This window comes from Aquarana catesbeiana, linkage group LG08 (genome assembly GCF_042186555.1).
Source record: "Aquarana catesbeiana isolate 2022-GZ linkage group LG08, ASM4218655v1, whole genome shotgun sequence".
NCBI classification, from domain to species: Eukaryota; Metazoa; Chordata; class Amphibia; order Anura; family Ranidae; genus Aquarana; species Aquarana catesbeiana.
Genome location: NC_133331.1, coordinates 164,971,359 through 164,992,368, shown reverse-complemented (window position 1 = coordinate 164,992,368; position 21,010 = coordinate 164,971,359). Strand labels below are relative to the sequence as shown.

The following is a 21,010-nucleotide window of genomic DNA, read 5'->3' as shown; positions in this document are numbered from 1 at the left end:
AAATCCCAGGGAGAAGGAAAGGGGGAGAGAAAAAAAAAAATCATACGTTAAAGGGATTTTACACAGCTGCAGCAAATTTTATTTGAATTTTGGGAAATGGTTATATTGTTTCTATTCTATTCGATTATATTCTATTCTATTTCTTTTTCTATTCATTTATTCTATTCTATTTTATTTTCTATTTAATTATTTTCTATTCTATTCTTTTCTATTCAAATTTATTCTATTCAAAATTCAAATTTTGAAAGATGGTTATATTCTTTCTATTCTATTCTATTCTATTCTATTGTTAGAGTGAGGGCCTAATGGAGAGGGAAATCCATATTCCACACACTCCTCACCTAGGGGGCACCAGCCCGATATATATTAGAACGAAAAAAGTATTGTAGAAAATTAGCTTTTAAAAGGTAGTCGCCATGGTTAAAATAAAACATATATATATACACCATTTGGTGTATATATATATATATGTTTTATCTTAACCATGGGGACTACCATTTAAAAGCCCATTTTCTACAAAACTTTTTTCGTTCTTTTTTCTATACTATTCTGTTATTTTCTATTCGAATCTATTCTTTTCAAATTCAAATTGATTCTATTTGAATTTTGGGAAATGGTTATAATCTTTCTATTCTATTCTGTTCTATTTTTTTAGTTCTATTCTATTCTATTCCTTTTTTCTATTCTATTCTTTTCTATCCTATTCTTTTCTTATGTATTCTAATTCAAATGTATTCTATTTGAAATTCGAATTCCAGAAGATAGTTATATTCTGTGTTATTCTATTATAATTGTTTCTATTTATTCTGTTCTTTTATTTTCTATTCTATTTTGTTCTGCTTTACACTATTATAGCCTATTCTTTTATTTTCTGTTATGTTCTTTTCTATTCCATATTTTTTTTTTCTATTCTCTTCCTTTAATTTCTATTATATTTTATTGTCTTTGTAAATTGGAAAACTATTCAAATTCGAAAACTATTCCAAAAGTATTCAAAAAGTATTTGAAAATGATTTAAAAATTATCCGAATTTGAATTTCATCCAAATTTTTTTTAGTTATTTCAGATTCTTTACAATTCGGTACTATTGTAATTCGGAAATTTGGATACATCAGAATTTCCAAAAAATCACGATTCATCCGAATTTCAATTTGGAACGAAACAAACTGCATACGTCTACTCAGTAGGATGGCTTGGTGGAGCAGTCCAGCTAAGAATGAAAAATAAAAGACTGGGATAGGCACCTATATGCACCTATATGCACCTATCCATGCGTCCAGCTCCGTAATCTACATGCAGGGCGCCGGATGCATGGATTCCAATGAGGGGGTGGTTTTTTTTGAAGCACATGATTAGAACCAGAGGCTCTAATAGGCTTAAAAAAAAGATGGGCTCAGGGTGCAGAGCACTGCGCTCCAAGCCCACCCAGTTGTGTGACAATAGTGAATGAATATTCGCTATTGTCACAGTGATCCTCCTCCTTGCCAATCAGAAGTGGGTCCTGAGACCTGTCACGCGATTGACTGAAAGGGTAGGTGGTCCTAATGGACACCTAGGAGGAGGAGGGAGGAGAAGCATGGCAGAAGCTGCCGTGATGCAGAGGAGGAGGAGATGAAATGGAAGCCGCGGCCTGCCGCCCGTAGGAGTGCTGCCCACCAACAACCTAGATGGGGTAGGAGGGGGAGGGGGTGCAGGTGACCCGACTGACTGGGGGGGTGGTTGTTTGCTGCCCCCCCCCCAAAAAAAACACTAGCCGCCACTGGTGTAGGCAGGTGCAGTCTGCTGTCTCCACTGCAGGTGGCGCTCAATCGCAGCGGCAATGTAGAGGGAGAGGAAATCATGGGGAACGGGGTTCTTCTCTGATTTCCTGAGTCACTTGAGCAGTGATTCGATTGGACGCTGGCTGCTCATGTGACTCTGGTGGCCATCTTAGGTGTGGCAGAGTTTATTTAAGAACCTGGCCCCTGGGTTTGGCACACTTGACACGAGTGGGTATTGCAGGGAAAGGGTGCCCTGCCTGTTAATAATAAGGAATAGTAGTAATAGGGAAAGGATCCTGATGAAGAGAGAAAGCATATGATCCGAAGCTGATACATTTTTAATATAATAATTTACGTTAAAAATGCAAAAAGAATATGTTCAAAGAAGACTATGCAAAAAAACTGTAAAAAATATATTTCGTGAACACATTTAAAAAAAAATCCATCCATTTAGCAAGCTATACTTGTTTATGTACTATTTTGTACCCCTTTGTCCCATTTTAAATTTGTTGAGACCCTACTTTTCCATAAAATTTATCATAGAAATGTAGGTCACATGAGCATGCATGTATATGTGCATGAATTACATAGCAGAGTCAGGTACACGCATGGGACTAAGCCTTGCTGTGGCACTGTGGAACCATTTCAGGTCAGTTAACTGCACATTCCTCCAGTTATATAGTCATGTACATAACAGCAGATTCTGATATCTTGAACATTAACAAGGGATTTCCTTAACATTGCTTTATTTGTTTTACACTGTATATAAAAAAAAAGATTGGTATTATTGAAATCTACTGTTACTATATGAAATTGGTAAGTTCTAGTTGCCATAGTAGAGTTGCCAGCTTTTGCCATAGTAGAGTTGCCAGCTTTTGAATATACATATAAAATAAATATTGCAAAAATCATTATAAATAACAACTGACTTTTATTTTGTTATAGAATGGTGACCCATGCCAATAAAAATAAAAAACAGCCTATTATTTTAGAATTTAATAAATATACACATTTCTGCATTTTTAATAATTAGAAAATTAATAATAATTATTATTAGCAAAAAATATTTTATTATCTTTTAAAATTCATAAACATACCTGCAAGTCAAGGAAACATATGCACACTGAACACAGAGCACAGACACAGTCCAGTATAAAATGCAGACACAAAAATACACTGTATGCATGTCAGCAGGAGGCAGAGAAACAGCAGTACACTGATCTTCTCAATGAAGTGCTGCAAAGGGGGGTGTCAGCATAGGTCTGACCACTGCTGTACAGGCAAGATGCGCTCCCAAGTACAGTTCTTAAAACCTATGCTGGAATGGATGTGCTTCCATGCCTGACATGGTCAGTTTGAAAGAGAAAAGCAGGGGGACTGGCGGGATTACCAGGTATTGCACACAAAGAAAGCAATGCAAAGAGGAAATGTTTTAATACAAGTACATAATAACATAGACACATATCATAAATATGAAATATTGGGGTAACATGCTCTTTAAGACCCCCATAGACAGCCTTAATGTTGTCAGATTCCCACTGAATCTGAGCCATAGGCTTCCCTACAAGCACCACCCAGCTTGCCTGTTTGGCAATGGCTACCGGAATACAATGGCAGGCAGAGGATATTCTTCCATCCATGAGCCATGTATTTTAATGCCATTAATCGATAGACTTGTGCACAATGGAAAATTCTGTTTTGTTTCGTTTTCATTCATAAAATACATAATTTTGTTCTGTCATATTCGTTATGTTACGTTAATTAGTTTTCGGATAATTCGTTATTATTCGTAGAGTGTCGATATTCGTTATACTGACTCTCGAATCATGTCGAATCCATGCGTTATATCCGCTAAAATTTCTTTCAAATTAGCTGAAATTTGATATTTATGTATGCATATTGATTCGTGATAATGATTCATAGTTTGGAAAGTTATTTATTAAATCTATTAACACACACAATGACAATATCTCTTCTCCTCTGCTCAAATACAACACAACACCCTTCTCAGGGTGTTCTCAGGAATGCACTTTGCCAGTAATCCAGCCTCCAGCACAAAATTAATCAGCTGATTGGACTGTAAGATTTACTTTGAGCTGACCTTTTGTTTCATTAGATCTTTAATGAATTACCGAATCATGTTGAATTCATTCGTTATATCCGCTATAATTTCTTTTGTATTAGTTGAAATTTGTTATTTCTTTATTCGGACATTCGGATGCATCCGAATGTCCGAAAGATGCAAAATTCGTCCGAAATTAGATTTGTTACGAAACTAATTGCACATGTCTATTAATCGAGCCTTGTATAGTGGCCTTTAGTATAATACTTGAAAGACCTAATATAATACATCCAATGTTAAGGCATGTCTAGAATGGAGGAGAAGAATAGGACACTTTGCCCCACCCAACACCAATGAACCTGTAAGCAGAGCTGCAGAGCAAACTATCACCCTTCTCTGCATAAAAGTTTGGTTTTGGTTTTTATGTGTACGACAAACTGTGCAGTAGAATCAGCAATGATGAGCTTGCCAGATTGCGCTCAAAAGCCTCGTACACACGATCGGATTGTTGGCCAACAAAACCGTGGACTTTTGTCCGAAGGGCGTTGGCCCAAACTTGTCTTGTATACACACGGCACACAATTGTTGGCCAACAAATCTGAACGTAGTGACGTACTAAGTTGTTTTTCTGCTCTTTAGCGCCACCCTTTGGGCTCCTTCTGCTTATTTTGTGTTAGTAGAAGTTTGGTGAGTGTTGATTCGTGCTTTTCATTTTGCACTTTTCAGTTCGCACTTTTCATTTTACGCTTTTCATTTCACACTTTTCAGTTTGCGCTTTTCAATTTGTTTCTGTACGGCCGTTCGTCAACCAGCCATGTTGCGGAATCGGAGGAGATAACATGTTATTTATTATTGGCCTTGGAGTTATTGCTTTCACCCAAGTCCAGTTCAGGAACAGGAGGAGTTCTTGGACCAAAAATCGGTTGCTTTATTAATCATGACCAATTATGTCATATGCCTTTGCTGCGGGAGCTCCAGGGGAATAATCCAGATGTTTTTCGGAATTATCTCAGGATGACGGACCCCTGCTTTCACCAACTCTTGGCATTGTTGACCCCCTATATTAAGAAGCAGGACACATGCATGAGGCTTTTATTTTATTTTTTGGTTGAATAATAATGATTTGATTTGGTATATTTTCAATATTTTTGGATGCATAGAATGCACTTTTTGGTTAAGTTCTATTGGCAGATAGCATGTCTAATTTTATTTGTTTTCCTTTTTTTAATGCACAATAAAAAAATTGTGGAGAATAATATTTGGCTATGTGTTTTACTTCAAATGACAGTTTGGGAGTATGCAGTTACATTTAAAAAAATACAATGTAAAATTAACAAGGGACACCAACATAGTTGTATCTTTGATCTTAAAAACTAGGGGATAATGGTGCTGTGGTAACTTGATCAAATAAAAAATTAAAAAAGCATTATAATATTATTCTTAATATCACTAGAAAAAAAAGCCTTTGAAAATTTGTTTGCAATAACTCCATCAGTATCAACAGCAAAGCAGCTTCATTATTATCCCATTAAAGAAGAAGAGAATGGGCGCTGCATTTCGAGATTTCATAGTTTGCCACGTCACGAATGTTAATTCTCCATTACGAACACTAGTTTACAAAACCGACCGCTTCTGGCTCGTCCTTGCTTCCGAGCATGGGTGTTTGTACTTTTAACTTTTGTCCGACGGACTTGTGTACACATGCTCGGAAAATCCGACAACAGACATTTGTCCGCGGAAAATTTTAAAACCTGCGATCCAACATTTGTCCGCAGAAAATCTGGCAACAATTGTCTGATGGAGCATACAAACGGTCGGATTTTCCGCCAACAGCCTGTCATCACACATTTCCCTTCAGAAAATCCGATAGTGTGTACGAAGCTTATGTCAAGGCAAAAAACTGGGACTTTTATGATGTATGGTAATGTGTTATTATTAAACATAAAGAGTGGGTGACTGTGTTCCGCCCAGCACCCCTGCTGCCCTAGGCCATAGCCTATGTTGGCTTTTCAGAAATGTGGCCCATACTCCAGTACTGTGTGCAAAGTTGTGAGCCAGGTACATACAGTATGGGCATATTGTTTTTTTTTGGTTTTGATAAATGAGACTACACTACACCAGATGTATTGCTTGAGATCAAAGATTTAGTGGGGAAGCCTATTACCACATTAAGTCAGCTTTTTCTTCACATGTGGTGTATATACCTAAATCCAAAACTTTTTTCTACATTTTGTAATAGGGAATGGTTAAATACCCTGTCAGGTTTATTTTTTCCATCTATTTACCACTGAGGAGATTTCCCTTTACTTCTTATACTGTAATCAGTAAAGGAATGAGATGCCCTTTTAGACAGTTGTCAGTGGAAACAAATTCCCCATTAAAAGATTTCCTCTCTTTCCTTTTTCTTGTGACAACTTAACATTTTGGGTTTCCTTCACTTTAACTAGTGACAGTTGTCACTAACTGAAATAGAGAGCAAATCTCTCTAAGGGCACTTTCACACTGGCGGCGCCTGGGCGTTGGTGGTAAAGCGCCCAGGTGCTGCCAGTGGAGGTAAACTCAAAGAGAGGCCTGGAGCGCAGATGGAGGGCAGGCGAGGAGAGATGATGTCACTGGTATGCGACGTGTTTCATGAGCGTACGGCTTGCAATGACATGACAGCCACGCTCCTTCGTCAAGCTACAGATGGATAGTAATGCTAGCATAAAAAGGCTAAGGGAGGGGAGTGGCAAAGGGGAATGCACTATAATAGGTCAGACTACATATGGAAGCCTGTGGAGGGTATTGGAGTGAGACAATCGTAACTCTGGGTAACTCTGAAGACCAGTGATGATACATTGGGACTCATGGTAAAAAGTGTATAGCTCAGCAAAGGATTAAACAATTAAAAAATGTGCAAGTGACAATGGGGAAATTGTCACTTGCACATTGTTTAATTGTTTAATAATGTGTGTAATAAGCGAAGACACCATTCTCTTTGCAAAGTGAAAATCCTCCACCCTCTGAATCTGTCATTCATTCTAATGGAGAACAGCCCGTAATGGTGAGGCTCCATACACACAGATGTTTTGTGGCATAAAAATATGCCTAGAGTTAAACCGATCAATTTTTTCGTGTCCATGGACAGGTGGCACATGCAGTGAGCCATAGAAATGAATGGCTGTACAAGACTGTAATCTTGATGCTTTCGTTAAGCAGCATATACAGGTACGAGCACATATGATATATTCCCCCGATCAAGGAAATTCTGCATTCAGGGTCATATGCACATATTAATGAAATATGAGTGGTGTATCCGCGCAACGGAACAGAAAATTAAAAAAGTGGAGAAAATGGAAAAAAATCATAGGGACGTCAACTGGAGCATCCCAGTTGACGTCCCTATGACGAAACGCGGAGGGCGTGGCCTGTTTTGACGCTTTTGCATCATCTCCCAGAGGATCACCAACTTAAATCTGACGCTCTCCTGTTTTGATGACATTTGGTTGCCTATTATAAACTGCTTAAATGTGAGTACCATTCTGTCATCTGCGTTCAATAAAGAGTGTTTTATGGTTTTACGCTATGGAATCTCCTCTTTCTTCTCTTATGCCTAAAACGTCACCGTGACCCAGAAACAGCCTGTGGATTGCCGCACAGTGGCATACACTGTGACTGCGCATTACCCCCGCAAGGGTTAAAGAAGCTGCCTAAAACGTCACCGTGACCCAGAAACAACCTGTGGATTGCCGCACAGTGGCATACACTGTGACTGCGCATTACCCCCGCAGGGGTTAAAGAAGCTGCCTAAAACGTCACCGTGACCCAGAAACAGCCTGTGGATTGCCGCACAGTGGCATACATTGTGACTGCGCATTACCCCCGCAGGGGTTAAAGAAGCTGGTGAGTGTCCGCATGATCACAAGACACGAGCACCTGGTCACCAAGATTAATACAAATACCTGCCTTGTTTTACAAAGATGTCAAGTTTTTCACTTAAATTGCACTGAGCACTAGTCACGATTTAACCTATGTAATTATTCAGCAATGTTATGTTTGTCAATCACTATATGGGGTTTTTATGCGGATGGAATAGCTTTGGCTAAAGTCATTTTTTTATTTCATCCCTTGTTCCCCTTCCCCCTCCCCCAATTCAAAGGGGGCCAACCTAGCCGTTAAATTTGCTATATGCGATTTTGTTTATATTTTGTTTATAATTTACATGCGACTTTACATGTGGGATTTGGCTACACACGATTTACAAAGTATTTTTTAAACTAGGACAACATTACACCTACACACTCCAAAGGGGGTCACTTTGCTGTTTTATGTTTGGTTTTATTTTCGTTGAATTTTTTATTTGCAATTTTGGTTTATACTTTATATGCGACTTTACATATGGGATTTGGCTACACACGATTTACCAAGTATTTCTATGAATTAGGACTGCGCCACATCCACACACTAACCCTTCACTTACCTTCTGTTTTTTCCACCTTGGTGGAAATCACATCTGTGGAGGCAGCAGTCCTTTATGCGATTTCTTCCATTGTTTCCATTTTTTTCCATTTTCTCCACTTTTTTCTCCACTAGGACAACGTTACACCTACACACTCCAAAGGGGGTCACTTTGCTGTTTTATGTTTGGTTTTATTCTCGTTGAATTTTTTATTTGCAATTTTGGTTTATGCGACTTTACATATGGGATTTGGCTACACACAATTTACCAAGTATTTCTATAAATTAGGACAGCGCCACACCCACACACTAACCCTTCACTCATATGCACATATGTGTGTTTACACTGATACATGAAAACATAGACATTACCTGAAAGCATAAACATTTAACTGAGAACAACCACGTACAGCCATTCACTTATATGCCTCTGATGAGGACCTATTGGTTGAAATGCATTAGGTGATGCCTTGAGGACACAAGCACGCTATGAGTCACGGCCACACTATCTTTTTTTTTCACAAAAAGTTTTATTTTTATTTTTTTAAAAGTTTCATAGGAAATACAGAAAGTACATTGCAGGACATATAGAAGTAAGTGCATTTGACATCAACAAGGCATTATAATTCAACAGTTATAAACCAGCGAACTAACATTTAGTGCCCCTCACTTGCCCTCCCTCGTAGGTCTAGTAAGGAACTAGCCCCTTGTTTTTTGTGGTAGGGCTTTTTCAAGTAGGGCGATGATGCCGCAGTGCTCTATAGCTTATTGGTGTTACTGTGCATTGAGGGCCAGTAAGGGAGCATAAGGCAGCGCTTGGTCGTACTATTAGTCTTTTGTTGGTGGCGAGTAGCGTCTGACTCTAGGTCATCTCCCTACCCCAGCTCTTTCCTAGAAGTGAATCAATGTAGAAGGGGGGGGGGTAGGGGAAGAAAGAACAGAAGAAAGAACAGAGTAGAAGGGTGGGTGAGGCGGGAGGGGAGTTGAGGGAGGTGTACCTCCAGGGCACTGTGTGGGGAGGGGGGTGGCAAAAGCCACCAGCTACTCTCTCCAGGTGCCTCCGAGTGCTACATACATTGCTCTCTGTGTCCATATCACCGGAGGGGCATAGACCCAGAGCACAAAAGTCAAGGGCTTTCCTGTGACAGTAAAAGTATTTTATAGGTACACTGTGGTGTGATGTGTCATTGCATACACTGAAGCTGGTGTGAGGGTCCTGTCTTTTCTACACACCATCTCCCCTGGATTCCATTTCCTTCAGGCTTATTTCTTCAAGCGCTGCATATGAACTCTTGTTATTCACTTATAAGGCTTGCTGTATGTGCCATCTGAGGATCCCCAGGCAAGGAAAGATGTCAGGATTTTACACTATGTGTAAGAAAATATATTACTTCCTGCGCACAGGATAAAGTGAGGTGTAAAAAGTCACCAAAAATAAACAGATATCCTTTTTTTCTACATATGCCACAGCCAGCTGCTAAAACTAAATGTAGGTACGTGAACCCACTTAGTGTAGAACTACGGATATATTGCAATAATCAGCACTATGAAATACAAAAAGAACCTTAATATGTCCTCCTATGGTGATTCTAGTGAAATACAGTTAAATATAAAAAATATAAAAAGTGCATTCACCTATATAAAAAAGCATAAGCGTGTCTGATATGCACAATACTTCATAATGTAATGCCATATACAGTGCCTTGAAAAAGTATTCATACCCCTTACAATTTTACACATTTTGTCATGTTACAACCGAAAACTTAAATGTATTTTATTGGGATTTTATGCGATAGACCAACACAAAGTGGCACATAATTGTGAAGTGAAAGGAAAATGATAAGTGGTTTTCAAAAATGTTCACAAATAAATGTAGCACTGGTAGATTTTTAATCTACCGTTGATAGGTAAATTTAGTGGGTTATCTGTTTATACAGTCACATTTGCCTCTGTTCCAGCTCGGCTGAGTTGCATGTAATTTCAAGCTGTGCCTGTGGGTGTCGTTGTTACTATGGGCCAGTGTTGGAAAGGCAACACGTTGAAGTGTATAAGTGCTCCTCTGTCCTGGAGATAACTCGGTGGAGGTGGTCCTCTGAGTTGCATTCTGGGAGAGGGTATTTATGGGACAGGCGCCATGTTTTGGGGGTTTTTTCCGTCCACCTGCTGGCCCTCCTGGCCGACAGGTATGCGCTAAGAGTACTACCTCGTGGTCCTACGATCGGGAGGCCCACGGCGCTGCGGTGTGTGGGTGGGCCCAGAGGCTTGTCTAGGGCCTACCACAGCAGCAGAGGAATGGTCCTGGGCTGTCTATCCTAAGTGAAGAAGCTGGACAACTGAGAAGATCCCAGGGGAGGACCCATCATGGAAGAATTATGCAGAATGCTGGTCTGGAGAGGGGCCTGGTGACTTAGTTGGAGGAAGTATCCTAAAGTAATCCTACTGCATAGTGCTGCCGGGTTGGCTTAAAAGTCCTAGTGCTATGTCCGTTGTTCATCGTAAACCAATGCATCCTGTGGCAGAGGATAGTACGGGTTTTGTTCCAATCAAGTCTGTGGCAGAGACTTTTGTTCGTGCTGTGTACTGGCTGCTAGGTTAGTGAGAGAAACCTATCCGGGCGGGCAAAGATTCAACCCTACAGAGAGAATATATTCAGCTACAAGTTTTCAATCCCTAATGCTACACAAAGAACATTAAGAAAAGGTATTTGAGCTTCCCTGCAACTTGCCTTCTGCCTCTCTCCTGCTACTTCCTTCAATTTTATGGTTATTAAAGCATTGGAAAAGATACTCAAGTGTCCGGTGCCTACATTGTTTATGGTAAACTCAACGGGACCCTAGACTCGGTTCTGGTGAAATAGAGGTGAAGAAGGTGACGGTAACAGCCCGCTTAAACCAGCAGCTCCACCGAGAGTTATTGCTACATAAATATTTGAAAAGTGTGGCGTGCATTTGTATTCAGCCCCCCTGAGTCAATATTATGTAGAACCACCTTTCGCTGAAATTACAGCTGAAAGTCTTTTTGGGGAGGTCTCTACCAGCTTTGCACATCTAGAGAGTGAAATGTTTGCCCATTCTGCTTTGCAAAGTAGCTCAAGCTCTGTCAGATTGGATGGAGAGCATCTGTGAACATCAATTTTCAAGTCTTGCCACATATTCTCAATTGGATTTAGTTCTGGACTTTGACTGGGCCATTTTAACACATAAATATGCTTTGACCTAAACCATTCCATTGTAGTTCTGGCTGTATGTTTAGGGTCGTTGTCCTGATGGAAGGTGAACCTCCACCCCAGTCTCGTCTTTTGCAGACTCTAAAAGGTTTTCTTCTTAGATTGCCCTGTATTTGGCTCCATTTATCTCCTATCAACTCTGAACAGCTTCCCTGCCCCTGCTGAAGAAAAGCATCCACACAACATGATACTGCCCCCACCATGTTTCAGGGTGGGGATGGTGTGTTCAGGGTGATGTACAGTATTAGTTTTCTGCCACACATAACGTTTTGCTTTTTGGACAAAAAGTTAAATTTTGGTCTCATCTGACCAAAGCACCTTCCACGTGTTTGCTGTGTACCCCACATGGCTTCTTATGCTGCAAACAGGACTTCTTGTGGCTTTCTTTCAACAATGGCTTTCTTCTTGCCACTCTTCTATAAAGGCCAGATTTGTGTAGTGCACGACTAATCATTGTCCTGTGGACAGATTCTCCCACCTGAGCTGTGGATCTCTGCAGCTCCTCCAGAGTTACCATGGGCCTCTTGGCTGCTTCTCTGATTAATGCTCTCCTTTCCTGTCAGTTTAGGTGGACGGCCATGTCTTAGTAGATTTGCAGTTGTTCCATACTCTTTCCATTTTCGGATGATGGATTGAACAGTGCTCCGTGAGATGTTCAAACCTTGGGATATTTTTTTATAACCTAACTCTGCTTTAAACTTCTCCACAACTTTATCCCTATCCTGTCTGGTGTGTTTCTTGGCTTCATGATGCTGTGTGTTCACTAAGGTTCTCTAACAAACCTCTGAGTGCTTCACAGAACAGCTGTATTTATACTGAGATTAAATTACACACACAGGTGGACTTTAATTACTTATTGTTATTATTAATATTATTATTAAGGTGACTTCTGAAGGCAATTGGTTCCACTAGATTCTAGTTAGGGGCTTCAGAGTAAGCCCTTGTTCACATTGGAGCGATTTGTCATGCAATTTGACAGGTTAAATCATATGACAAGTCACAGCCTATTGCCAGCAATGGCACTGTTCCAATTGGTGCAACACCGACTTGGCGGAGCCACATCGATTTGCAAAAGTAGTTCCTGCACTACTTTTGGTGATTTCGGGTGCAACCTCAATATATATCTGTTCATGAAGTGGCACAGATGTCAGCCAAGTAGCACCTGAAATCGCGCTGACCTGTTACTTTGAAATCGTGCTACTTCAAGTGAACCAGGGCTAAAGGGGGCTGAATACACATGCATGCCACACTTTTCAGATATGTATTTGTAAAAAATATTGTAAACCATTTATCATTTTCCTTCCACTTCACAATCATGTGTTGGCTTTACATAAAATCCCAATAAAATACATTTATGTCTTTGGATGTAACATGGTAAAATGTGGAAAATTTCAAATGATATGAATACTTTTTCAAGGCACTGTATACAATGCAAGTCCCACATATAAAATAATCCTTCACAAAGTGTTTTATTAGTCTCCACCTGTGATGACATGAAGCAAGTCCTAAAAGTGCAGGTGCCAATAAGCAAAATGACATCAAGTGCTCCTAATAGTGCCTGTGACAAACACTCCGCCTTCACACTATGCACTCACCGAAACCTATGACCCAGGTTTTTTTTTACTAAAGGCAAATCGACTATTTTATATGTGGGACTTCCATTGTATATATTGAATCACATTATGAAGTATTGTGCATATAAGAAACACATTTGTTTTTGATAAAGGTAAATGCACTTTTTATATTTTTTATATGTAATTGTATTTCATTAGAATCACCATAGGAGGAGGTAAGATGCCGCGTACACACGACCGGACTTTTCGGCATACTTTGCCCGGCGGACATTTCGACGTACTTTCCGAATGAACGGACTTGCCTACACATGATCAACCAAAGTCGTACGTCTGGACGTACGTCTGGACTAAAACAAGGAAGTTCATAGCCAGTAGCCAATAGCTGCCCTAGCGTCGGTTTTTGTCCGTCGGACTAGCATACAGACGAGCGGACTTTTCGACCGGACTCGAGTCCGTCGGATAGATTTGAAACATGTTTCAAATCTAAGTCCGTCAAACTTTTGAGAAAACAAAGTCCGCTGGAGCCCACACACGATCGAATTGTCCGACGAAATCCAGTACGCCGGACCAAGTATGCCGTAAAGTCCGATTGTGTGTACGCGGCATTACCCTTTTTTTTTCCATACCGCTACTTATTGCAATATATCCTTAGGATTTTTACACATATTTTATTGTTTCAATACTTCCATGTGCATAAGGCCTTAACTGAAAAAGAAAAGGCATGTCACTTGGTAAGAATATCCTTTTCCACAACACTAAATCTTAGCAATGCATCTATTCAGTATAACACATTGGGGTTGATTTACTAAGGCCCTGTTCACACCTAAGCGATTTTCTGCTTGAAACTTATAGCTCTAAACACTCAAAAGTCGGTCAGATCACCCACACTTAACCCATCTAGGTCGCGGGCAGCGCTTGCTCCGGGCGGTGGCCTCACCCTGCGTCTCCTCCTCGGCTTTACGGCGGCTTCCACTGTGTCTCTTCCTCGGAGGCCAATAGGATCGCTTCTCCTCTCGGCCAGTCGGATCTCAACACCTGCTTCCTGATTGGCCAAGAGGAGAATCAGGAAGACGATAATGAATATTAATTCGCTATTGTCACACAACTGGGTGGGCTCAGGGCGCAGTGCTCGGCGCCCTGAGCCCATCTTTTTTTTAAGCCTATTAGAGCCTCTGGTTCTAATCATGTGCTTCAAAAAAAACCACCCCCTCATTGGAATCCATGCATCCGGCGCCCTGGCTCTAATCATGTGCTTCCTAAAAAAAAAAAAAAAAATTGGAATGCTTGTGAATGGCGCCCTGCTCGTAGATTAGGGTTCGGGAGCAGGGATTAGGGGGACAGCGCCCAGTATGACATACAGGCCACCACTGCTCTTCCCCTAGTGCTTTCTATTGGCTAAACAAAATGCCTGAAGCTGTAAAACGCTTGTAAAACACTTTAAAAACGCTTGTAAAAAGCTGCAAAAACCCTTTAAAAAAATGCCAGTAAATTGCTACGCTCAGGTGTGAATGGAGCCTAAAACTGGACAGTGCAAAATCTGGTGTAGATCTGCCAGAAAAACAATCAGCTTTCAGTTTTTTTTTTTGCCAAAGTCTAATTGAACGAGCTGAAGTTAGAAGTTGATTGATTACCATACACAGCTCAGCAGCTTTGCACTCTCCAATTTTAATAAATCAGCCCCCCAAAGTACTGATACAAAAAAAAATCTGCATACTTACCTACAGTCAGGTCCATAATATTGGGACATCGACACAATTTTAATCTTTTTGGCTCTATACACCACCACAATGAATTTGAAATGAAACAAACAAAATGTGCTTTAACTGCACACTTTCAGCACACTACATCCAAAGCAGGTGAACAGTGTAGGAATGACAACAGTTTGTATATGTGCCTCCCACTTTTTAAGGGACCAAAAGTAATGGGACAATTGGCTGCTCAGCTGTTCCATGGCCAGGTGTGTGTTAGTCCCTCATTATCCCATTTACAAGGAGCAGATAAAAGGTCCAGAGTTCATTTCAAGTTTGGTATATGTTGCTGTCAACTCTCAATATGAGATCCAAAGAGCTGTCACTATCAGTGAAGCAAGCCATCATTAGGCTGAAAAAACAAAACAAATCCATCAGAGAGGTAGCAAAAACATTAGGTGTGGCCAAATCAACTGTTTGGAACATCCTTAAAAAGAAAGAATGCACCGGTGAGCTCAGCAACACCAAAAGACCCAGAAGACCACGGAAAACAACTGTGGTGGATGACCGAAGAATTCTTTCCCTGGTGAAGAAAACACCCTTCACAACAGTTGGCCAGATCTAGAACACTCCCCAGGAGGTAGGGGTATGTGTCTCAAAGTCAACAATCAAGAGAAGACTTCACCAGAGTGAATACAGAGGGTTCACCACAAGATGTAAACCATTGGTGAGCCTCAAAAACAGGAAGGTCAGATTACAGTTTGCCAAACAACATCTAAAAAAGCCTTCACAGTTCTGGAACAACATCCTATGGACAGATGAGATCAAGATCAACTTGTACCAGAGTGACGGGAAGAGAAGAGTATGGAGAAGGAAAGGAACTGCTCATGATCCAAAGCATACCACCTCATCAGTGAAGCATGGTGGTGGTAGTGTCATGGCGTGGGCATGTATGGTTGCCAATGGAACTGGTTCTCTTGTATTTATTGATGATGTGACTGCTGACAAAACAGAAGGATGAATTCTGAAGTGTTTCGGGAATATTATCTGCTCGTATTCAGCAAAATGCTTCAGAACTCATCGGACGGCGCTTCACAGTGCAGATGGACAATGACCCGAAGCATTCTGCGAAAGTAACCAAAGTCTTTTTTAAGGGAAAAAAAGTGGAATGTTATGCAATGGCCAAGTCAATCACCTGACCTGAATCCGATTGAGCATTCATTTCACTTGCTGAAGACAAAACTGAAAGGAAAATGACCCAAGAACAAGCAGGAACTGAAGACAGTTGCAGGAGAGGCCTGGCAGAGCATCACCAGGGATGAAACCCAGCGTCTGGTGATGTCTATGTGTTCCAGACTTCAGGCTGTAATTGACTACAAAGGATTTGCAACCAAGCATTAAAAAGTGAAAGTTTGATGGATGATTGTTAATCTGTACCATTTCTTTTGGTCCCTTAAAAAGTGGGAGGCACATTTACAAACTGTTGTAATTCCTACACCATTCACCTGATTTGAATGTAAATACCCCCTCAAACTAAAGCTGAAAGTCTGCAGTTAAAGCACATCTTGTTCGTTTCATTTCAAATCCATTGTGGTGGTGTATAGAGCCAAAAGATTAGAATTGTGTCAATGTCCCAATATTTATGGGCCTAACTGTAGTTTACAGGTGTCTTTAGCCGTGTTTGATAATGTAAGGGGTCTTCTTCACCCTTTTCTTCTTCAGTAGGCAGCTAGTGAGGGGAGGAGCCTTGACACCTTGGCCTCACAGGAAATAAGTTAAATGACACTGGGAGTCATTTAACCTGGAGGAGAGGTGCATTGGGAGACAGTGCTGGAGATTGGGTGAACGTCATAGCCAGAGCTGGTCTTTTATGTTTACAGGGTGCCAGGGATTGAATGTGTTGCTTTTCTGCCCAAGCTGGAATTTGACTTTAAAGTGTATGTTCAGCCAAAGTTTTTTTTTTTTTACATACTTACATAGTAATTTGTGGCTTGAATCAAAAAGGACTAGAAAACGTGCTTCATTCCATACTGTTACTCAGACACTTAGGCCTTCCTCACATGGTCATTTAGATGCAGCACCCAGATTCCATTGGTAAGAATCACTAGATGCTTGTGGCTGGAATCACCAGGGCATGCAAACAGCAATGGCCACTCAGCCCATATAAACTAATGACAGGCTGACAGCGGCCGCCGCTGTTTGCATGTCACCACACATAAATCGGTTACCCGCGGTTAGCTATAGATGTCCAAGCCTGTATAAAAAAGATTTGTATACTTACCTATTTTTAATCAGTTTTGGTTCGGTCACATGATCCCACAACTCCGGTTCCCCTGAGTCAATGAGTGGCTGCTGCCAGGGAAAAGAGGGAGCACCGATAACGGCTGGGACATGGGAAGCCTATCGGCGATGTCATGGCTCCCGGAATTCCCAACTGTTTTCAAGTGCCCATGAGCCGAAGTTGCAGGATCACGTGATTAAAAATAGGTAAGTATATAAAACTTTTTTAAACAGGTTAGGTAGGATAGGTAAGAAAAAGGGTGAAAAAATATTTTTAAGATAGTTAGACTTAGGTTTTTCTACCACTTTAATGTCACAATGTCATCAGCTTCACCAAAAAGGGAAAGGGAATCTTTAACAGAGATACAGACATCAATAAAATCATTATTCCCTCACTTCCTGTCAGATGAAACCGCTGTCATCGAAGCAGGAAATGAGTAGAAATTTGTCTCCCCCCCTTCTCTGGTCTAAACATTTTTGGCTGAATATACACTTTAAAAGGTTTTAGTCAGGTATGAAGAAATCTAGAAATGCAGATATCACAGAATACCTATGAGGCCCAGCAGTCATTCTGGAAAGCTGTAAAACAAGACATTTGTGGCACACTCCCATGATGTACTGAACTGACACTGTGTGCCATAACAAGCCGTATGCAGGTATCTCAATCCAATAGCACTGCAAGTACAAGCTGGACAAACACACAGGGTATTTGTAATCAAAGCTGTACATATTAAACGTCATACTTAACACGCATGTGGTATAAAATGTCACCAGAGTTGTCAGCTGGAAATGTTTGAAATGTTTTATTGTGGTATTAAATATGGCTTCCTGTCAAGGAGAGTAAACTGGTAAATGAATTCTGATTAGACCATTTTCAATTCTAAACATTTAATAATTTAAGGAAAAATACTGAAGTACTGTACCGGTTTTAAGACTCAAAATTAGATCCTATCAAATAATTACAGAAGCAGAATAATTGAATGCTCTTATATTAAGAGACTGGCGTTTCCCATAGTAAAAGTTATGAGTCCCAGTGTGCATTTTGCTATACAGATGACTGATACAAACACATTTTGTTTATTGTGTTTTTGCTAATGACAGTGTGATCATGTACATGACATGTTGGAGACAAGATAACCAATTTAAACCTAACTGCCCTGCCAGGACCCAAGGGAAGGCGGTAATACTATACTGCCTTAATGTGATCTGTATGGCCATAAAAAGACTCAGATTAGATGTTGCATTGTTATTAGTGGGAAAACACAAGAATTAACCTACCAACACTCTATTATTAAGTCCAGGGATAACAAACTGACAGCTCTAAATATTGGAGTAAAGTACACTGGACCTTCTCTTTAGTAAGCCCTACAATGAGATGAACCTGTACACACATCAAACATGTGTAAGGGAAAACTTTTTTTATTGGGAAAGAGATTATAAAAGCATTTATAAAAACAAAAAACAAAAAAAAAAGTTATCCATATACAAGTGGGCTAAAATTCAAACTCACCAAGAAATACAATCTCATTTCGTGGCAGCAGATTTAAGTTGTGTTTATGTTGCATATTATACATTTTAATATATGATATATACTAACATACAACAGCATTATATAATTGCATATGGTATCTCTTATACATAGTTCGCAACCATCCCTCATTTGGAAACAACCCTCATTCCATCCTTTTTGATCATCTATCCCTCTTTTTGGTCTGATATAGACCTCTATAAAAATTCTAGATTGTACTACCAAAAATGTTATACTATGCCTTTAATCTAAAATTGAAAGAATAACATACATTTTTATAGCCAGTACGAACAAAACAAGGGTTTAACTAATCCTTGTCTGGATGTAAATTCACCTTGATCCGCATATATGAGGGTGTGGCAGGGGTATGTCCATTACCAATGTACTTTGTTTTAAAAGGTGTTTCTGTTTCTCATCTAAAAACATTGGGAGATTTGCAGGTACAGTTGCAATGATTATTAATGGAGTGGCCATTGCAGTAGTATGCTATATACTCCATATGTTGGATATTTTAGAAAACCCTAACTTCACTTTTACATCATTAACAGTTTGAGCTCATCACCCTTCACCTCTCCTAACATTTTAATTCCAAGGCCCGCTGAATCCAACTGTATGTTATAAATTGTTAAGAAGCGATATTAAACTAATTAGTACATAGTGCCAGGCAGCTTAGCATTACATCTTTTATAAACACGATTTATCTATGTTTTCTCTTTATTAAATAAGCAGATGGAAAAAGTGAACACTGACTTTCTAAAAATACTAAGTACTCAGATCAATCTGTTAATTCTAAAATAAAGGTAGTATGTAAAAGAAAAAGGTAAGGTGTTTCAAATATCACAACATTTTTGGCTTTGTGACAAGAAGTGATTTTATATATGACATTAAAAGGTCTAAGGTACAACCAACAGAGCCAACCTAGTAAAAGTCTCTGAAGGGATCTTACGTTACCCTGGGAGCATTTGGCTGCTGTCTATATTCATCTCATACTTGAGAAGTTTGCCTTGCAGGCTCAGCAGTATTCCCTTGCACAGAGCTTCAATTTCAGCCCAAGCATTTCAGCACTTATAAATAATTATGCTTATTTTCATATTATGTTCTTACACAGTAAAGTACATTTCCTGTGAATTATTTCAGACTTTCTCTGCTGCTGGTTCAAAATTGTATTATGAATAAGAAACCTTACCTTACACCAGTACTCGGGAGGTCAACCTTGGGGTCAGTTTATTAATCTTCGGCTTGATGAATGCACTTATCTAAATGTCCTTCTTTCTGAGTTTTGGAGTCTTGGTTTCTTTGGGTCCTGTTTTTCAGAGAGCTGTTGGAGAAAGAAGAACGTGTGCACCAGGGTGTCTGCACAGCACAAAGTGCTGATGTAAAGTGCAGTATATTTGACTCTTGGATGTTGCTTGCAGTGGCATCCTGGATGTTATTAATAGCCAAAGGAGTAAGGGGGATCTCAGATGGCAAGAGGACAGAAGAGGGAAGGAAAAAGGTGGAACTCAGCAGCCCTGAAGTCCATTAAACCTCACTTTATGGAGTGTCATGTAACCTATAGCCGACCCATTATATTTTGACTATATACTGTCTTTATTAATTATCATAATTAGGTGAGATAAATTGGCACATTTTGCTTTCTGCAGAGTACTGCATTTAATTACAACCGCAAGTTTCAAAATGATTAACATGTCCTCTTCTACATGTTGCTGACAGACATGTGGGAGCAGTTGAATGGTTTCAGCTATATCAATAACTTGCTATTTGTTATTGTTAATTTAGAAATGACATTTGTTATTCTTGAATCCACAGTAGTGGAAGGACTGAGATGAGTTATTAAAAAAACATAGATCAAAAAAACGAATCCTCTAAACAGAGAGGGTTATTTACTAATTTTTTACCCAGAATATCCGTATTCACAGTATTGTATAATGAAAATGTTATAATACCGCTGCCATAGGTATTTGAAAAGAATACAAACTGGTCTAACTAAACAAAATACTACTTTATTAAGTCCTCTCTTAATGGCTGTACCATTATCCATTTTTATGCCAAGGAGTTTGAGATACAGTACAGTGCAGTACAGTTGCAGCGATTGCAACCATCCATGACTGGGCCAATGTTCAAAAGGGGACTTGTCGTATTTTTGTTTGCACAGTGATTGCACTTTTTTGACCCTACCTACTCACAATGCAAAGCAATTTAAAGCAGTATCCTTCCTATGTCTCAGAAAAAAACACTCTCCACCCACATAAAATTGCACCTTTTTGCAGCCATTTTGTAGCTGTCATGGCATCAACTGTGCACCATTGTTTCCAATTTTCTGGTCTCTCCTTGAAGCTAAACTAACATATAGATTCAGCATGATTTCATACAAAGGGTGTGTCCTTAACTAAAGCAGAACACTCAGATCCACTCTGCACTTGTCAGCCCATATGAACATAATCAGGAAGCCCTT

At 39.8% G+C, this 21,010-nt stretch overlaps 1 protein-coding gene across 1 annotated transcript in view; it reads right to left on the bottom strand.

Moving 5' to 3' along the window:
- The window catches only part of MYOZ1 (myozenin 1), a 102,647-nt gene extending 82,640 nt beyond the window's left edge, over positions 1–20,007 (bottom strand). The window contains exon 1 of the mRNA XM_073596683.1: positions 19,742–20,007. The gene's annotated coding sequence lies outside the window, so the exon portion shown is untranslated. The remainder of the gene's footprint in view (positions 1–19,741) is intronic.
- Between the last annotated feature and the right edge of the window lie 1,003 nt (positions 20,008–21,010).